At 44.3% G+C, this 20,365-nt stretch overlaps 1 protein-coding gene across 5 annotated transcripts in view; it reads left to right on the top strand.

Moving 5' to 3' along the window:
- The first annotated feature begins 1,197 nt into the window (after nt 1-1,197).
- Nucleotides 1,198-20,365, top strand: part of PLXNA2 (plexin A2) — a 451,621-nt gene continuing 432,453 nt past the window's right edge. For all 5 annotated transcript variants that reach the window (XM_044446913.1, XM_044446912.1, XM_044446919.1 and 2 more), the window contains exon 1: nt 1,198-1,753. The gene's annotated coding sequence lies outside the window, so the exon portion shown is untranslated. The remainder of the gene's footprint in view (nt 1,754-20,365) is intronic.

Raw genomic sequence — 20,365 nt, 5'->3', positions numbered from 1 at the left:
CGCTGCGTTAACTTTCCTCATTTCTTTGCGCGCATATGCAGGCATCCTCTCTCCTTCTCCGTCACGTTCACGCGCTTTATTCACAGCAAATAGAAAGCAGACGACAAGTCTTGCTTTCTGCCTTCTATATTGCAGCCTCTTTGGCTTCGCAGGGTCCTCGCACCTGGCTCCTAGAAGAGCGCTCTCCTTACTTTGATGCGCACCGGACGTGGCCGGGCTGAGTCCCACGGCCTCTCGTATAGAAACCCTAAAATCAAGCACGAGTAAAGCCCCCGGGTCTTTAATCAGAATGCGCGACAAGCCGAAAAGAGGCACAAAAGCTCCCCAAGGGGACCACGCGGAACTACCTCTCGTGTTAAGGCCGCTGCGATCCTGCGCGCATTTACTCGGGGAGGAGAGACTCCAGTGAACGGGGGGGGGGGGGGGGCTTGCTTCCGAGTCAACAGGCGTGGATGGGATCGGGTCGCAAGTCTTCTAGAGTAAGCGCCAGGCTACGGGGGAGGGGAGAGGACGAGCCTCCCCTCCCCTCCCCTCCCCTCGACACTCGGTCCTCCGTGATGGACTCGAGGTGCCACCTGTGGCAGCCCACAGGTCGGGCTCTGGCAAGAAGTCCCCGCTTCGCCTTCGCGTGCCATCGCCGATCGATTCTGAGCACGCCATCCTCAGTTGCCCGTGCTGCTAGTGTGTCAGCCCCGATGACACGGAGTTCGTATGCTTTCCCGAAGTTGCCGTTCCCCCTCCTCCTCTTCCCCTGCCCTCCTTATTTTTGTTGCATTATTTTTTGCGTCGTGCGAACAAACAAGGAAAAGGGCCGCCGCCGCCGCCACCCCACCGCGCGCGCTTAAGGTAGCTACGCTGCCGTGGCGAAGGCTAGATTCGTTTCCCTTGGCCCTGTGGGGACAAAAACGGCTGTGAATCTATTTTTAAACATATGCCTGCCCTCTCTCCGTTCCTTCCCGATCCAGTCGCCCCCTCTTCTTTGATTTGGCTTGGCTGTGACGTTGCCGGGGGGGGGGGAGAGAAGCGCGGGGGGAGAGAATCCAGAGACTGCAGCAATTTGGGAAGGCTTGGGATTTGAGGCGCCGGTTGGGGAAGGGTTAACCCCCTGTGACTGTATGTTAATGAGATACATGGTAATACGAGGAGGCTGGCTTTAGCCGCCGCCGCCGCCGCCGCCGCTGCTGCTGCTTCTGATGGGGGGGAGATGCGCGTAGTGCCAGTCTAGAGCCGGAGCAAGGAGTGCACAGTGACTGTGGTACTGGTAGGAATACAGAGAGGCAGACTGCGAGAGAGAGGGAGAGAGAAAGGGGGAGGTGGGAGGAGAGAGAAGGCAGATCCACATCCACGAAGGAAATGACAGCGTGAAGAAGGCGAGCAGCAGCCGCAGCAGCCGCTAAGGGGAAATCTGCTGGTGCCAGGCGGGAGTCAGGATATACCTAGGTGGGCAGATGCTTTGAGCCGGGAGAGACAATTGGGCAAGCCTGCTTTGGAGCACATCTCTTGGGCATCCACTAGCGCAGGGGCGCTTCGCAGGAATGACCGACTGACTGAGCTGATCCAAGGAAGAAACAAGCTGAGCTACTTTAGGAATACAGATCAATGCCAGCGGGGTTGACTTGCAGTGGATTTCAATGAATTCAGGCACTGTGTGGATTACCTCGCCGTAATTCCGAGGAGGAGGAGGAGGTGTGGGGAGAAACTGGGTGCTCCCCCCACCCCCGAGGAAAGAGGCAAGAGTCGTTTTTTAGCTTGGGTAAGTCTCTGAAGCTGGGCGGCCAGCCAAAGCTGGCAGCGGGACTGCTCACGCCTTCCACTGAAACCTGCTTCCCGCTTATTCTGCATGGATTGGCGATGGGGGAATGCTGATCTGCCACCCGCAGCCTGCACCCTACCCTATTCTTTGTAGCGTTACGTGGCATTAAGATTTCTTTCATATAATTACTATCACCATCATCACTGTTGATCCACCTGTCTCTCCAGGCACTTTCCTGCGATGGGGATGGTGTGGAATTTGGTTCTGTTAAGCATCATTAAGGTTCCATCAGGCAGTGTTGTTCTGGGTCACACTTAGGAAACTGAGGGTAGGTTTGTCTTTCTAACCAGTAGGACACGTGTCCCTTTCAAAAGGGTTCTGTTTGGGGGCAGTCTCCTGAGAGGCTCCAATAGCTGCAGGAGAAGGTTGCACACCTTTCCAGGTGAGAGCTTTCCTAGGTTTGGTGTTCTGCTGTCAAATGGCTTCCATCTCTCTCTAAATTTGGTGGGGTGCTCGTTTCCTACAGCCTGGTCTGCATCCGGCAGAGCCAAGTGCATAAGAGGAAGCTAACAGGTTCAAAAAAGTTCTCAGTGTGGTTGGTCTTAAGTATTATCAAATCCCAGTGATATAGTCCTATGGAAACATATTTCTTAGTCTCAGAACACTTCTTAAGGAAGCATATGTTAAGTTTCCAGTAGGGTAACTTAAGCATCACATCTTTTCACCAAACCACGAAGTTATTGCTTAAGTACATGTGTCCATCCTATGACTGAATATCTTCTAGTCATTTGCACAGTAAATAGAGCATTTGTTTCCTCGTCTCCTTTTCCCAGTTGAATCTGGGATGTCAACCCCTGAGAATCCTTATTTGTAGTGCAGGTTGCTCCAAACTTCGTGCTTCTGGAGGCTCTGGATGTTTTCAGTGTTATGGTATAGTGCACAGGGGCATTAGATGAAAGACCCCATGGATTCACAATGAGTTTTTACATGGTACATAGAAAAGAGCAATCTCTGAGTTGCACAGCTCAGTATTTGTTGAGAGACAAGACACTGAAAGGTGCTCCACTGCATGTCTACAAGTATATGTTTGTTAATGTGCACACACAGACACACACACGCACAGAGTGATGTGTTTACTAGTATTTCCCCAGGATCTGTTGTGACTTGTCCTGAAATGGACCACTTCTGCAGCTCTGATTAATTGTGGTTTGTGAGCTCTTGTTGACTGGACAGCCTCATTGATGACACTGTCTCACCAAGTTAAGTCAATGACCTATTTCTCTTCAATGGTCAGCAGCCAGATGACTATATATTTGTAGCAGAGCAAATGTCATTCAGAGCCAGCAATGTCAATACCTCAAACAATTAGTTTCCTTTGTATTCCCCATGGCCAGGTCCTCCGTCCCTCTGCAAACCTTCGACTCTATATAAACATGGCATTTCCAGCATTGTTTGGTTGACTGACTGTAAACAGCCAATGTCAGTTCAGGATATAATAAATAGATAAAATATAGTATACTGTTTGGCTTTTGAAATATAAGCACTTTGTCCACTCTATCCAACACTCACTACAAAAAGATAAGTTTTCCCATTTATTATTTATTATTATTGCCCAGACTGTTCTAATATATCTTTTTGTGCAGACTCCCCAGTCCAGCCCAACTTATGACAATGTTGTGCTGTGGAAGAAGTAACACATTTTATTTTAGAATCTGAACAGGTTCCATAAATGTGCTAGTACTGCCCCCACTTCCCTCTCCTTTCATTCCACTGTGCTTGATGTTTGTCTGTCCACCTCCTCAGTTGAAGACCCTGAATTTCCCAGAATATATAATTAAAGAAAGAAAGCAAGGAACAAACCCAGCAGTTCCAATCACTCTGAAGCTGGCTAACAAATGCTTCCACCTGCCTCTGCCTCTTTAATTCTGTTTGGCAAATAACATTAAATAAAAGAATAATTGGTTGGCAGTGCAGCTAAATGGAAATGATATTTGCAGTGGGTTTGTGGTGGAGACACACGGACCACATGTACTTTTGAAGGTTTAATCTGAAAGCTGGAAAGAGCAGTAAAAACTTTCTGCTTAGTTGCTGCTTACTACTCATTTGCAAGATTGCTTTAAGGTTTCCAGAGGTGTTAGTTGTCCTCAGGCAATAGGCATTTCCCATATCCCTCAGTGATGTTTAAGACTTGAATAGAGGTTGCAGAGAAGAATTCCCCGTACCATGGTGTAACATTCCAAAGCCAGTGCCAGAGGTGAGGTACATGTTCTGTCAGAACACTGGTGTACCAGGATCAAGATAAAGGTGTATGAATTATTTTGATGCCTCCATAACAACTGCTGATGTGCTACGCTTAGCTGTTCCTGGTCACTTTTGCAACTGTTCAGAAGTGAATCCTCAGCAGTGTCCAAAAGGCTGCCAGATTTCACTGGAATCAGTAAAATATGATTCCCCTGTTTTCATTTGCACTTCATTATATCTCAGCCTGGATAAACTTGTACTGAGAGTTCAACTGGCCCCCACCTTTACCATTCCAGTTTTGTGTCTGCCCCTCTACATCTAAGCAATTGCACTGGAAATAAAGCTTTATATGATCTTTATATTCAGTCCTGGGAAATTTTACTCTGCTGCCTGTTGGGCATCCTTTAAAAAAGCACTAATTAAAATAAAGGTTTATTTTCCTCTCTTTCTCACCCCCAACCTGAGCCTGTACTGGTCTTGAGACAGGCCCTTTTCCCATTTCCAAACACTCCTGATTATTCAGCTAATCTTTATTTCATGGGCACATTACAAGAAACACACAAACCGGGTGGGGAGGGGGAAGGAGTGGAAGTCGGTGACACATTTAAAATACTCAAGAAAGGTGCTGGCAGGAATATAATCATCCGTATTCCACTAACATGAAATATTTATGGCTCTGGCTTGCAGTGAGGTACTCTCCCCAGCCCTCTTTGCTCAGCAAACCATTTCTCCTCACCTTCCTTGGTAAAATAATATTTTAGCAATTCAACATGGGGCTCCGTTTTTCTGATGCTCCCCCCCCCCCATTCATCCAGCTGTCTCTTCATGTAGCAGCACACAGCTGTCTACACGCATAGCCAGGGGGTACAATGTACTTCTGTCCATCACTACAAATGGGAAAACCAAGAACTGCAAGCCAAGCTCCTACTTGAGTCATGGAGATCCATGCATTGTGTTACAGTCTGTTAACTAGAAATAATTCACAACGAACCATTGAGCCAACTAGGAAAGGGGGGAACCACAATCAAGCCCCCTTCCCATCTTCATTTGAGATGCCTCTATTTTGCAGCCAGCATCTGCTTACCCCCTTGGGTGTTCTATTAATTCATTAGATCTGATTTTATTTTATATTTTATTCTATTGTTCCCTCTTTGCATCCCCCCCACACACACCCTACAAAACTACAATTCAAACAGTGATGAATGGACAAAACTCCCTCAAGGGAAACATTTTTTCACTTAGTTACAAAGATTTCATGGCTAATTAGAGTAAATGTGGTTTTTAGAGTGTTAATCTCTTAACCAGCTTGGCTTGCAGGCCATGGCACTTACAAAAGGAGAGAAGAGGAGGTTGTTTCTTCAAATTTTCTACCAACATTGATAGGATCAAATAAAAGTCCCAGTTAAAATCAGATATGGACTCACTGCACTTCCCAGCAAGTTATTACTTCAGAGGATCAGGACACTTTCTGCTATATTTATAGGGTTCGTACTTTTGCTCCCAAGATGGCCTGAGCTCATTGAATTTGAAATGTACAGCCTCAGAGGAGAAAGAAAGTCCTTTGTTTACAGAAAAATGATTTCTTGAAAATTTCAATGATAACAACATTGAGTAAAAGAGAATGAAAGCAGTTTATTGTCCTTATCAGGTATGGACTGCCCAGCTTGGTGCCTTCTCAGTGTGTTGAACTATAACTCCAGGCTGTCTAGGGATGCTGCGGAATTGTAATCCAACACATCTGGAAGTCACACATTTACAAAACATAGGTCCAACACAACTTTTAGGGGGAAATTCATCAAATATTTGATGAATTTTAAGTTATTTGTAAGCCATTGTTGAGGATAAATCTTAAGATTTACCATTTAAAAAGAATGGTATAGAATTCCATTCAGAGTGCTAGCACTAACATTCAAAGCCCTTCAAGATTTGGAGCCAGGTTATCTGAAGGACTGGTTCCTCCTATATGTACCTATGTGGACCCTGGGGTAATCTGGGGTCCTTCTCCAGGAGCCCCTTCCAAAGGAAATGAGGTGGGTGGCTACCACAAAGAGGGCCTTTTCTGTTGTGGCACCCTGGTTTTGAAAAGTGCTCCCCAAAGAGGTGAACCTGGTGCTTGCTTTATATTCTTTTTGTCACCTGGTGAAGACCTTTTTATTTTCCCAGTGTTTTAATAGCTTAACTTTTAAACTTTTTTTACATGCTTCATTTTATTCTGTACCACTGCTATGCTTCTGCACTGAATCATGCAGTTTTGGTTTTTTAAATTATTTTTTCAGTTTGTATGCCACAACATAGCCCATACCTCTGGTCACAATTAATGTGTCTCCTGTGTATTTTAATGTTTGTTTAATTTAAACTTTTGTAACTGACTAGAGAGCCTTCTTATTGGGCAGTATAAAAATGAAATTCCACAGAGGCTGTGAAGGCTGGTGAGATTAGTTATCAAAGTTTTTCCACTGTTTTCTGCTACATATTGAAAAAGCCTAGCCAAAATAATATAGTCCTCTCTGAGCCTCAGTTTCCAATCTGGTAAGTGAAGGCTTGGCCCTGTTGTTTCATAGAGATGTTCTAAGAACGTGCACACCAATAGCAAACGATTTTGTTTCCGGGCACAACATATTTCAGTCACTGCCCAGCATGTCATTTTGCTCTAAGTTCTGATTTATGTTAATGATGGAGAGGTCAGCCAAGTACTCCCAATTCCTCTTCCAATCCTTCTGAAATTATTTTCAGATCCAGATGTCTTAAGGAGACAGGGAATCTTCCCTGTCAAACCTTTTGGGCATGAGCAGGATATTTATTTATTTATTTATTTATTTATTTATTTATTTATTTATTTATTTATTTAAAAGCGTCCATTTCTAAGTAGGTGGTCCCTGCCAGATCAATCATCCATGTTCTCTGATATATTAAGAGAAAGACTGAGCTAAAAGAATTTTATGGTAAAGGCAGTCACAGGAGATCCTGAACTTGACAAAATAAAGCCATTGATTATGAACGCCATGGATTTTATTTTTAGTTATTGATTTAAATGTCTATTTCTATTTCTTATTCTTTATATCCTCAAAGCATGGGAGGGGACCCCCCCCCCGTGACTTTCATCTGCTTTTCATGTGAAAAGGTAGTGAATCCTGCAATCCCATCACTCCCCACTAGAGGGGGGCTCCTCCAGATCAAGGTGAATATACTTCAAAGAGCGTTCTTTGTATGGGATGTGAGGAAAACCCAGTTAAAAATATGCTAAAATTGGTCAACATTCAATCTTCTATATATCTAACAATGAAGTGAGGTCTCTGTGTGTTTTAAATGGCCTGCTGTTTTATGGAGCCCCAGCTATGAATGGAAATGGCACTATAGTGGGAGAAAGTAATATTTATTCGAGTCCTTGAGAAGCATTCCTGGACCAGGTTGATGTTTTCTCCCCTGGTTTATTTGGAAGAGAGACCTGCTTTTGGAATCTTCCCAGCATCTTTCTGCCTCCCTTGCTGTGGCCAGAACATGACTGTGCGCACACATTGCAGGGGGTGGTAAAACAGTATTAGGAGGACTTAGAAATAAAACATGCAACAACCCAGCAAACCAATGTCAGTATGCAATATGGAGGCCATTTTCTCTCTAATCCAATATAATCTAAGCCTGCACCATATCCATCACTTGCTGTTTTTCCTGAATTGTGACCCATCCTTGTGTTTCATTGGCTGCAAGAAATAGGGGGCCTTAAGTACAGCAACAAATAAGGATGATATTGGCATCTCTGTGGGATGGAGGATGCCAGTGAAAGGGTGCTGGGGAAGAGTTGGCCTCCCTCATTCTGATCTGATCTAGCCTAGCTCGTGTTTCAGAGTTTAATCTTTTCTTCTCTTTAGGCTAAAATTGAACTGGGGGGTAGGAGAGCAGTGAGGGAAAGAAGGCTGGAAATATGAAAAGAGAGATAAATGTATCATGTTATGAAAGTTTAATCCTGCTTTGCTGTGGCTAAAATTACATCTAGAGCCAGAGATAAAAGGCATCGGAGTAACATTATATATATAAAAAAGGCCAGATCATCTTAAAAGGCAGAGTGATAGTGAGCCGAGTCAGACAAGCCATCAATCCAAGGATCACACACAGAGGCAGTTCCAGGGGAGAGGAGAAGCAAACGAGGTATGCTGTCCATTCCCTCCTGACTAATCGTGCTGACTTACAGCAGTAGGAAAAGAAAAGGAACTGACCCAGAACTTCTGCATCTGCATAACTAAGGACTGGTTAACATGTTGCTGTCGGCCATCTTTTTTCAGGCATGTGGAATGGCCTAATTTTCAAAGTGGTCGGAACTTGAGCCACTCAGTCTCAGTAGCAACGACTCCATGAATTAGTCACTCCACAGTTCTTAGAAGCTGGCAGGGTAAGACGTGTGACCAGCCTTCCCCAATGTAGCACCTTACAAATGTGTTGGAGTGGGGGATGTTGGGAGCTGTAGTCCAACACATCCAGAGGATGCCAGATTGGAAGAAGCAGTCTGTGCCATTCCATTGTTCAAGAAGGAAGTGCAAAGTAAGAGCCACTCAAGCACGGTGAAACTGAATCCCTGTAAGGGATATTAGTTGAAATGCCCAGCCTGAGTTCTGGTCCACTGATGATTTTATATTGTCTTAAATTGCTATGTTCCATACATCCTGACAAATTACAAGGGCACTGGATTGTTCTGACCAGCTCGTGTTTATTACCTTGAAGTTATAAAGTTAAAACTTACCTAAGTTGCCTGCACACACCCAAATTCTGAAGCTGGACATATCCCTAATCTGCTTAATAACATTCTTTAGATTAGTTTTAGAACACAGAGTTGTATTTCCTTCTAAGTTCTCAGTCAGGCTTAATATCTTCTTCTGCATTGTTAGAGCCTTGTTAACCAATGTGGAGACTGAATGGTTTGAATAGGCCCATGGTAATGCTGTTCATAATGCCCCTCCAAGCTAAAGCAGTTTATGCTGAATACTAGTGAATTGATTTCCTTGGTTCATCTGCAGTGACTGCAGCTGCTATAACTAAGAACTAGTGTCTAGTTTGCCCCCCTTTTTTCCTCCTCCTTACTCAATCCCTTTTCCTTTTGTGTCCTGTTTCTTAGACTACAAGATCGGTGGCAAGGATTGCTTTGCCACTGATCTTTGAGAGCTTTTCTTTTTCTTAGCTAAAGAGAAGGGTACAAATACTCAAATAAGTATATACAGTATTGCCTTTGGACTGACTTCTAAAGAATCTAGGTTGACCATAGCTGTAGGAGGTAAGCAAAACACATTCCTAGTAACTGCCAGGAGTTGACTCTGTCAGGGAACAAAACATGAGGCCACTTTGAGCAAAGATTCTCAAGGTTTTTTGCTACTTTGGATTGGCACCCTGCTGAACTATGACCAAGAGATACTAGGCAAGAGCGGGGCATAGCTGATAAATAATCCCCTACATCTTTTAGGTAAGGCTAGCAAAACAACTGTCTAAAGCCCTGTAGAACTATTGCCAGTCAGTGTTGACAGTACTGGGCTAGATGGACCAATGATTTGACTCAGTATAAAGCAGGTTCTTATGTTCCTGTGCTTTGTATCTTCATTGGAGCCTTACATTTAAGGCTCTGGTAGAGAAATACCCATTGACCTGGGAGTAAGCCTCAAGTTGCTCTCAATCAGAATTGCTTCTGAATTGACATGTCTAGGATTGTGCTGTACATTATATATAAAAGTAGTGCTACTAATATATTTTTTATTACTAAGGTTTCTAGATGCTGCAAAAAGATGAAAAAACCACAGTAAAGGCTAAGAAAAGTCTCAGCCTTAGGGTTACAGTTTAATAGACCTGATAAAATGGCAGGACAGCTGCGGGGATGGTGAAAGAACAGGAAAAGAAGCAAGTTCAGATACTAATTCTTTATGAAGTCCCATAAAGAGATCATTAATGGTTATTGAGAGAAAGTTCCTAGAGAGGAGGAGCCAAATATTCACCTGGTTCTATTAAACAGGCCTTGCTGTTTTCCATTTTCCTCTGCTGTAACCAGGAGGAATCTCTGATGATTGGCTAGAAATGTATCATAACAAAAATTAAACATATTAGATGGACCACCATAGGCAGATTCATAACTGAGTCTTACCTTCTCATTATGAGGGCAGTGTTCAATCTGACACCCAAGTTTGTGGCAGAAAGGAGGTCTGAAAAGAGACTGTTGCTGCTTACATAAGCTTAGAGAGCTATATTTCCCAAAAACCTCAGCCCACATTCTGGATGCTGTAATCCAAAACATTGGTAAAACACCAGATTGCCTATCCCAGATTAGGGAAGTGAATGCCATGTCTGCTGGAGGCCACCTTCCTGACACCACAGTAGTAGAACGTCCTCGGAGGCTTGAATTGAGTCTGACTATACCACAGCCTTCTCCAACCTGATGATCTGCAGATATTTTAGACAACTGCCAGCATTCTTGGTCATGTAGCAGGGGTGATAGAAGCTGGAGTCCCAAATACCTGGAGGGCACTGGCTGGCAAATGCTGTTCACTTACCACCACATCCAGGCCAAGTTTCTCCTTCCAGAAGCTTCTGCCAGTTTTTCCGAGATCTTCCATGATTTTCTGTGGCACTAATTTATTCACTCAGTTTTATTTGCATTTACATACCATACCTCATTCGAATATATCCTGGAACAGTGAGCAAATAGGCTTCAAAAGATAAAAAGAACAAAATAATATATTACAGCAGAATATAAATAGAAACTGTGGCCGGTTAGTCAAGAAATCCTTATTGTAATAGCAGGGGTCCTCAGGCTTTTTCAACAGTTGAAAGGTGCCAGTGCTGGGCACAGGCCGGAAAGGTGGTGCCGGCGGTGTGTGTGGGCCGGCAAGGGGGTGGGGGCGGCATGCACGGTGAGGCAAGGGGGGGGCATGCAGGCACGGCGTGGTGAGGGAAGGAGAGGCAAGGCGAGGGCAGGGCGTGCGGGTGAGGTGAGGCGGGGTGGGTGCGCACGGCGAGGGGAGGCAAGGCAGGGGTGGTTGTGTGTGGCGAGGCAGCAGCGGGCATGCGAGGCAACAGCTTGCTTGCTTGGAGATTGTTTTCACCGAGCGGGTCCGAAACGATCTCCGCGCAAGCAAGCCTCTGCCTCCCCACAAGTGGCGTGAAGTGGGTGGCGGCAGAAGTGGGCACAGAGACGGTGAGCCTGAAACCTCTGAGGTAGTCCAGATAAATGGGCATGGCAGGCCGGATCTGGCCCATGGGCTGTAGTTTGAGGGCCCATGGTAATAGAGTTCTGTTGAGGAGACACCCTCCAGAGGCAAGGAGTTCCACAGAAATGCACTTCTCTTGATAGATAGACTCCAGCTGGGCAATTGGCCTATGCAGAACCACCAAGAGCATGCCATTCAATGATCTAAGTGACCAGACAGGACGGTAAGAGAAGAGACACACTTTGGGTATACTGGTTCCAACTTGTTTAGGGTTTTTACCTACTTGTGCCAAAATCTTAAAGCTGGCCCCATAGCAAATAGGCAGCTGGTGCAGTTCCTCAGCTAAAGAGTTGCATGCTAAAAGGGGCAACTCCTGACAGTATCCTGCACTAGCTCAACCTACTGGATCTGCCTCAAGGGCAATCCCCTTATAGAATGCATGGCTGTAATCCAGTCTATCACCTGTATCATGATGGCCAATTTGGTCTCTGTCTAGGACAGGCCATAGCTGGTCAAAGGCACACCAAGTTGTCACGGTCATTAGGAATTTCATTGACAAAGATGAATCCAGGAGTACCCCATACTATGAACCTGATTTCTCCAAGGGAATGGTATCCTCCTAAGAACAAGCAATGAGTTTGTCCCCTGGGCTTGGAAACTACCCACAGAGCTCAGGTTCAGGTTCAGTTTACTGGCCCTCATCCAGCCCATTACTGAATCTAGGCATCTATTCAGGACTTGTACAGCCTCACACGATATAAATATCACAGGGAGATATACTGGGGAAAATTGGCCCCAAAACCAATGGTTCAATGGGATTAAAAGCCAATGAGAGACTGAACAAGCTAAATGGGGTTTTATTCCCCAGTCCCTCTCTCAATAAAGGTCATGCAATGCTGATTTAATCCCATAACCAGGTTGAAATACAGAGTGGAATGGATCTGCACAATCAGTATCTTTCTGGTCTAGAGTAGGTTTCTTCAGGTGATATCACTATTGGCTACTTAAGAACTGCAGGAACCACCATTTCACACAGAGCTGCCCTTGCCACTCCCTGGACTCACCTGGTCAGCATTTATTTTACTTATACTGCTGCCAGCCAGTTTATTGTATGGTTTTCCTTAATTCCTCAGGCTCCAAACTCCACTAACAAGTCTAAGACTTAATATTTCCAACATGGGGCTCTACAGTTCCCTCAGCCCAGCCTGTGCTGGCATTTTCTGTGATTCAGTTCTTGTTACTCTGTCCCAGAACGTACCAGAAGAATCAGTTCTAGCGGTATCTGTACCCATGGTTGAAACCAAGGCAGGAAAGTGCTTTGTTGTATTAGTATAAGTGTGGCATCCCTCACAGACAGCCAATACTGTGCCTCACGGCCCTTCTTCTGCTTTGAAGTAACTTAGCCTGCTTCAAGAAAGTGAAAGGTGACATCTGGGTAAATATTACCATGACCTTTCACCTCCCTCTCCTCATTCTGCTTAATCTTTCTCATTGCTTCCTAATGAAACAACCAGAGGGCCTGGAAGGGAGCATCAGGGGAAGGGAGCGAGAGCAGTTCCTCCTGTCCAAAGCATGTATAATTCTTCCAGTACCAATTCCCTCCCCGCTTGAGGTAAGGGAAGTGGGGAAGGACTCCATTTTTCACACATGCTCCTGTATGATTTCAAAGCCAGCCGCTAAACAGGAAAAGAAAGTCTCCTTCCTAGCTGACTGGCATGATTGTGAAGCTGGGTGAGTGTGAGATAAGCGTTTTCCGTCAGTCTCAAAGTCCTGCCATTTCATTTCTGAGGGGTGAGGCAGCCTGTGCTTCCCAGCTGGCTGGAGTCAGCTGAGGTTATCAAATACTCAAAGTCAGTGCTTGGGAAAGTTTCTGTAATGTTATGACAGTTTTGCTGGTTTCCCTCTGCTGCACCTCCTCTTCCTCCTCCTCCCTGCATTTTTGAATGCTAGTTTAGACAGGATTGCTCCAAAATTGTTTTTTTTTTCTGGGGGGTTCACATCAATAGTCTTGTCAAAGGGGTAAACTATTGAGAACAGAAAGCATCCTGTGAACACAGGAACTCTGTGATACAAGCTCATAGCCTCAGAATTATACCAAGGATCAAATGCACAGAGGATTCAGGCACGTATAATCCAGGTAATAAGAGTAAAACTGGTCACTTTCCAAAGAATAGCAGGTGGGTCATTGGATAGAAGGAGAACACCAATATATTTGGATGGGGGATGAGTACTACCCAGAATCAAGACTAGAATCTGAGAGCTGATGGTGAGTCAAACCATTGAGCAGTTAGGGAAAACAGATATGGGAGCCAGAACAAAGACAAGAAAACAGGAAGAGAGGAATACTGTAAATAGATGAAGGCTTTAGGGTGCACACATTCCTAGCTAAGACCATATGCTTCTTGCTTAGCTGCTTTCTTAACACATTCTTGGATGCGGCACCCTTGAACATGATACCCCTTCTCCTTGAATGTGATATTCCCTTAACTCCTTCCCTGAGCCATTTGCTCTATGTATGCAAATGTTCATTTCCCGCACAAAGGGACATAGCGTGCCATGGATGCAGACAGGCTCCTTTATCATCACAATAATGTTTTCAACGATTCTGTAAGGTAGATTTTGTACCCATATTGCAAATGGGAGGAGGGGTTGCTGTGAAAGACTCACTTGTGTAAGACCATCTGATGACCATCTGATGGTCGTGACTAGAGTAAGACTTTAACAGTGGCTTCCAAGCTCATATCTTAGCTGCAACATTGCATTGCAGTGCTTATCTGCTGTTGGGAGGATGATTTTTATGTGCCCTCCTGATCATAGCCTCTAATCAGCACAAGACAGTGAAGTATTCTCACCACTCTTAACCGGTTTTCGGGAAGCTAAGAAAAACAGGAAACTTCATGGGAGCAGTGCCTAGTCACAGACTGTTCTGCAAGAAAAGAGGCTCTTAAGGAAACTGACTACTATTGCTTTGCTCAGAACTATCAAGCCTTGATAAGACACTGAGTCACTTTGGAACAGTTTATTCAGGTTACTTGTAGGCATGATCTCTTCAGGAGCAAATGCGTCCAGGAGAGGGTTTCATACTTGCTTGAGACACTGCATATTTTGCCCTAGGTCAGTCCCCATTTTTGTCATCAGGGATCCTTTGAAATTCAGTAGCAGTTTGCCTTGCTTCTTCATTCAGCAATAACTCAGTTGGAAAACTGAAGCTCCTATAAGGTTTAGAATCTATCCTTCAAGGCAGCCTAAAAAAATCACTTTCGATAAATAAAAAATTAATGAAACAAAAATATCCTTCCTTTCCACCCACAGTTGGCTATTTCCATGTGAACAGACAGTCTGTCTTCTTGAGGGAGTCCCTGTACCTGTCAAATCTACCACTTCCCACTAAACCCAAAGCCTTGCCCATGGGAAATGGAAGACACATTCAGCAGATCTCATTTGATCTGATTTCAGTTATGGTTGGGTGGACCTGACCTGAATGAGATCAGGTCAATGAGATTTACTAAGCGAATTTTTATGCATTCCACAGGCATTGAAGAAAGAGACAGTAGAGCAAGCACCACTACATGTATTCCCAGCATCCTATTATTCATCTTTGCCCTGTAAGAAAAAAAGCTCAAAAAGTAGTGGTCACACTGAGCTGGACATGCAGTTATCTTGTCTCTCACCTAGCCAGGCAAAGCAAGCTGTGAATGTAATCTGTTTCTGAAGCCCAATGGGTGGTCTTTGTGGGAACTGAGTACTATCCTGTTCTCTTTAGTGCGTTTCTGCCAGCTACCATCTGCAGGTAGGTGCAAACTTAGGGAAGATTAAACTATTGTTATGCATCTAGTATCCAAAGCAAAACTGCTATACAGTTCAGGAACAGAATAGCAGATTTTAGCAGACTTAAGGTTGTGTTTCTGGGTGGCAATTTCTTGGGTTAGAATCATGCAGTAAGGCATAAAGAGCAAATTCATAATTCAGCATGGAGCTTTGCAGTCCTTTGAACTGGCCATGCCAACCTTGAGAGTTAACCTCAATTAACTCAATAGGGACTTATTTCTGGGTTGTCTGCCCCCCTCATCAGTCTATTCCTCCCTGTTTCTGTTCATATGTAATGTTTTCTTTTAAAGTTCCCTGTTGAAAGTGTGTAAGCATTTCCATTTTTTCCTTGATGTATCTTAAAGCAATTCAGAAGCCTTCAGATTTTCAGCTTTGCCATAGAGCAGCAGAGATATGCAAGGAATGTTTTGGAGGCTCTAGAGTAGGTGTACCTGGCTGCTAATGAGGCCTTAATGGTAGCAGCAGCATCACTATGTAGAGGGAAAATAACAGGAGACAGAAAATGCTTGATGTAAGTTTCTCATCAATATCCCTCCACTGTAGGCATGCATAAGATAGGCATCTGTTCTCCTGTACCAGGGGTCCTCGAACTTTTTCACCAGGGGGCCAGTTGAAAGGGGCCAGTGCTGGGTGCGAGCCGGAAAGGTGGTGCTGGTGGGGTGCAGGGCTGGGGCACGCGTGTGCTGAGGTGGGGGAGCGGGGCGGGATACGTGGGCGCAGCAAGGCGCAGGCAGGCGGGCGCATGTAGCAAGGGGAGGTGAGGCGAGGCGGAGGTGGACATACGCCGCGATGCAGCAGCAGGCATGCGATTCAGCAGCTTGCTCGCTTGGAGATTGTGCTCTCTGAATGACTCCAAAACAATCTCCTCGCGAGCAAGCCGCTGCCGCCCTGCGTGGGGGAGGGGCAAGGCAAGCGCTTGTGGCATGTTGAAAACCTCTGAGGTGGGCTGGATAAATGACCATGGTGGGCTGGATCTGGCCCCTGGGCCATAGTTTGAGGACCCATGTCCTATACAGAAGGAGGTCCTCTCTTTGCAGGTATCCTTTGTTTAAAGAGCTGTCCAGTCCTAATCCAGTTGGAAGGTCAGGAGTCATAATTGGAGAGAGCAAGGAAGCCTTGAATCACCCATCATTATTTAGGACCTAAACAGCAAACCAAGAGTCAAACTAAATACTAATACTAATCACATAAATGAGGCATGCTTTATTTTTTATTCTACTGTAAATGTACATTGCCCAATTCAGAGTAGGCTGTTGTATTGTGTGAGGAGAGTATAAACATCCACCAAAGTCAACAGAGATGTTCTTTTTTTTTTTTCCCAATGCCTGCAGAGCAGATGGAATCAGAAAAAAGTGGGTAAAACTTAACCATTTCCTACCAAAGCTTGTCTTTGATTCAAATCAAGTCCATATTTTCTTACAGTAGAGTAACTTTCAGCTACATGAGCAGTATAACATGTAGTTTGGCCCTAAGCAGCTAGTAATTTGGTCATAGACTATTGCACTATGGTGAGATGTATTACCTATCAACATCAGTATTTGTTTATAGTAGGGGTGTGTGTGTGTGAGAGAGAGAGAGAGAGAGAGAGAGAGAGAGAGAGGGAGTTTATGCAGATCAGTGCTCTCTCTTGTCTTCTTCCTTCTTTGGTAATGCAGAAGCAGCCACTTGAGGGCCAATACAGCTTAGTCATCTGTTGTATCCTGCTGGCTGTGTGACTGTTTCTCAGTTTTTAACAATTCAAGCCAGGAAGCATTTATCAAGTCTGTGGTGGAGGCACAACGTGTGGGTGCTCAGTAGATCCCAAGTCCTGCAGATATGCCATACTGCAAAAGGAACATATGTCACTGTACACTAGGCTGTCAAAGCTACACCTTGCCCCCAGTGTGGCCTCAGTCATGATATGGCCTTTACACAACACACAGAGAGAAGGAACCACATGAACAGCATGGCCTTTTTCCAGACAAGCTACCCAGCACGCATGCTACACCATACCATGACCCAACCACATTCCTACTGGTGTCTGTCCTCACTACCTTCTGGAAAGTGCTAAATTGTTTATAGTAAGTACCACTTAGTTACTCACAGTTATTCAGGGTGGGCATATGTCCTCTTTTACAGAGGACAGTCCTCTATTTTGAGTGCTTTCTGTTTGAAAGACAGGCCAGTTCATGCCTTCTTTAAAGATAAAGAACCTTTGGAGGAAGACCAGGGCCTCGAAGCATTTGGGCAACAGACTAAGCAAGGCACACAGGTCAACTGATCTCACACATTCCTAACATGGTGAGTGTTTGTTAAGCTTAAGCATATGCTGCTGGACTGTATAGAAATAAAATAATAATAAAGTATAATAATTCTAAAGTTGCATCTATATGCATAAATTGATATATGCATTAATGCAAATCTGTGTCTTCCTATATCCTCCTTTTTATGTTACATTTCCTTTTTTTATAATGGTTCATAAGTGGCCATGCCACTGTTAGTTCATATATTTCCACCCACATTCTAATCTTATTTGCCATCTACTTCAGTGAAAAGAGCCCGAGCTAAAGAAATTTTATGCATTGTGGCTGGGCCTGTAGCAATGACAGCAGACCCAACTATCTGTAGAATATCATCCAGCAATCATTCTCCTGAATCTGAAAACCACCTCAGGGCCTTGGGAAACCTGAAACTCTCATCAGTCCATGCACTCCTAGAATCTGGGCTGCCCCATGCTGGCTTTAAATCTGTGTAGCCATGGGTGGAGTGCCGCACATTCTTTGCAACCCAGTTAAACAGAAGCCTCAGAGTTCTTATTCGCTTGACCGCTCTCTGTGTAATAATGTTCTGATAGAAGGGCTTGTGCAATGCAGCTTTCAAAGCATAGAAATCACATGGCATGGGCAATTCTAGTGCATCAGTTCCACCAAATAAATTCTCTGACTCAGAGGTGGTCAAAGATTGTGGTAGCCCAGGCTGCAAAGCACCAGAACCAATTCTTGGGAAGATGCAAAGACAGCTGCTGTTTAAGAGAGCCTGTTTTTGTGCACTCTTGTTCTCTCTCTCTCTCTCTCTCTCTCTCTCTCTCTCTCTCTCTCTGTGTGTGTGTGTGTGTGTGTGTGTGTGTGTGTGTGTGTGTGTGTCACATGGATAGTTGGCTGATATGAAGTTTCCCTTTTTTGTTGGAAAACTAGAACACCCAGACTGATTTTTAAATGGCATCTTTAATTATCAGTAGCCTTTTCCTTGCCCATGTTCCTCTCTGAAAAGGAATATGGACTTTTGTAAAATCCTTATTATTGTTGTTTGCTTGCTTTAAAGGACGACTGTGATTTTCCTTAACTCTGATTGGCATACAGTAGTCAGTATTTTCCTAAAGCTCTGCTTGGTTCTTCTGAATTTGTGCCTCCGTGAGAACACATCAGCAAGCACAGCTTTCAGGCTTTCAGAAGACAGAAAACAGCGAGTTCCAGAAACCTGCAGTGAAGAACAAACAAAGGGAATCCCATGGATAGGTTTGAGGGCACACAATAGTATTGTGCTGCTGAGCAAGTCTTTTACTGGTCCTTGCCTGGAGACCACAGGGGGACTGTTTGTGTGTGTGTGTGTGTGTGTGTGTGTGCGTGCGTGTGTGTGTGAAAGAGAGCATGCTGAGTCTGAGATTTCCAGAGTTCAGGAAGAGTGGAATATAAGCATCATGAATAATATCACCACAAGGAATGTGAATGTTACTTCATACTCATTTGCTGTACACAGAAAAAAAACGTCCCTCGGTGTAGTGTCTTTGCAGCTTGTTTGCTACTGCAAGAATTGCAGTTTGCTACCATTTCCTAGTCCGTTGCTATTGCAAATGTTGCAGTTGTCAGACGTAACTAAGATAGTGCCCTTGATGTCACTAGCGATAACTCTTTTCACCATTCCATTCTCCCACTGAACATTGAGTGAGCTTTGGTAGGTGTGCAGGATCCTGCAGATGGCATAGTTCATTCCCTCTTATTTGTTTCAATAGGAGGGGAAGTTAAAAAGAAAAACTGCTGGCAAAGAAACTAGAGAGAAACCACTTGTCCACTTCTCACTTGAACCACTGTGAGACAAGAAAATCTGGACGTGAGCTGACAGTGGCTTTGCTGCAGACCTCTCCCCAGCCTTCACCCTGCCCTCCACTAGATTTAGGAATAGACTTAAAAACTATACCTTATTCATAGGTGGTATGATCAGATTCAGATGATGCCTTCCAGTATATGATCAGATGAATATCTTCGTAGCTTTAGCAATGCTGCTTCATCAGATGCTCCCAATTCACAGTTTGCATGTGTCCTTTAATACTAAAAGGAACCTCTCTGAACATATACAAAGTACATTTCCATTACCACTTATAAAAGAGCCTAGTGATTACAGAGCAGGATCCATAGCTCACTTCCAGGCAAATGTTAGTGTCAGTTACTTTCTTTGTAGCAATTAAACCAGTGTAGAGTAGAATGTTTTCACATCATCATTAATTTAGCCAGACATTGACTCTGTTTGAAAACAAACATCTTCTAACAAGTTTGACACTAGCTCTTCCTCTGTGTGCTTAAATTTGTTTTTAATTATGAAAAAATGCAATAAGAAAACTAGCAAAATACTGACTCATGGATGTGGTCATCTGTAATGATTCCTTTTCAGTTCTCTGCTAAGCAGTACCAGCTGGAAAGAACAGAAAGTGCTACATTTTCTCATCAAGCCACCTTGTTGCTAAATTGAAAAGCATGTTCATGTTCTTGTGCTTCAGTTTGTCGTCTTAGTTAAAATTTATTTTTGTCTTCTATATCCACAAATGAGCATTTTATAACTCCTAGCAATTGACAGATGGATGGACACACATGCACACGCCTTGAAATTACCAAATGCATGATTTAGTCTGTACTGAGGTTCTTGACATATAGGCCAAACTTTGGCTTGGGATCATCAGGACTGTCTTCTGGATAGCAACAGTGGAGGCAATATCTTTGCCTTAATTCTTGTTTTACTGGCCAAGTCCTCTTATTCAGTAAAACTACAAACTATGGTCTTCAGGCTCAAAAAGCAAGCTAGTTTTGACTAAGCAACAGGATGGAGGAAGAGGTCTAGGAATTTTGTAATGGGGCAGGTCTTCCTGTGTCCCTGTGAAGAACAATCCCATGAACAAATATGCAGGTTCTGAAAGATTTATCTGCATTCCAGGCAGTGCTGGATTCAGTTTCTAGGGCTTGGATGTAGGAAGGAAATGACTCAGTTACTCTACAGGCCAAAGCAGCGTTGAAATGGGCAGAAAACTGGAACAGAGCTAATAGTTTCCCACAGTGTCACTGTAGAAAATGGTCATCCCACTCAGAGCTGGGTCTGAGGGACAGTTTTGCTTCCAATG

This window comes from Varanus komodoensis, unplaced genomic scaffold, assembly GCF_004798865.1.
Source record: "Varanus komodoensis strain SLA01 unplaced genomic scaffold, ASM479886v1 scaffold1, whole genome shotgun sequence".
NCBI classification, from domain to species: Eukaryota; Metazoa; Chordata; class Lepidosauria; order Squamata; family Varanidae; genus Varanus; species Varanus komodoensis.
The sequence above is the reverse complement of the archived record's forward strand: the minus strand, read 5'-3'. Positions and strand labels throughout refer to the sequence as shown.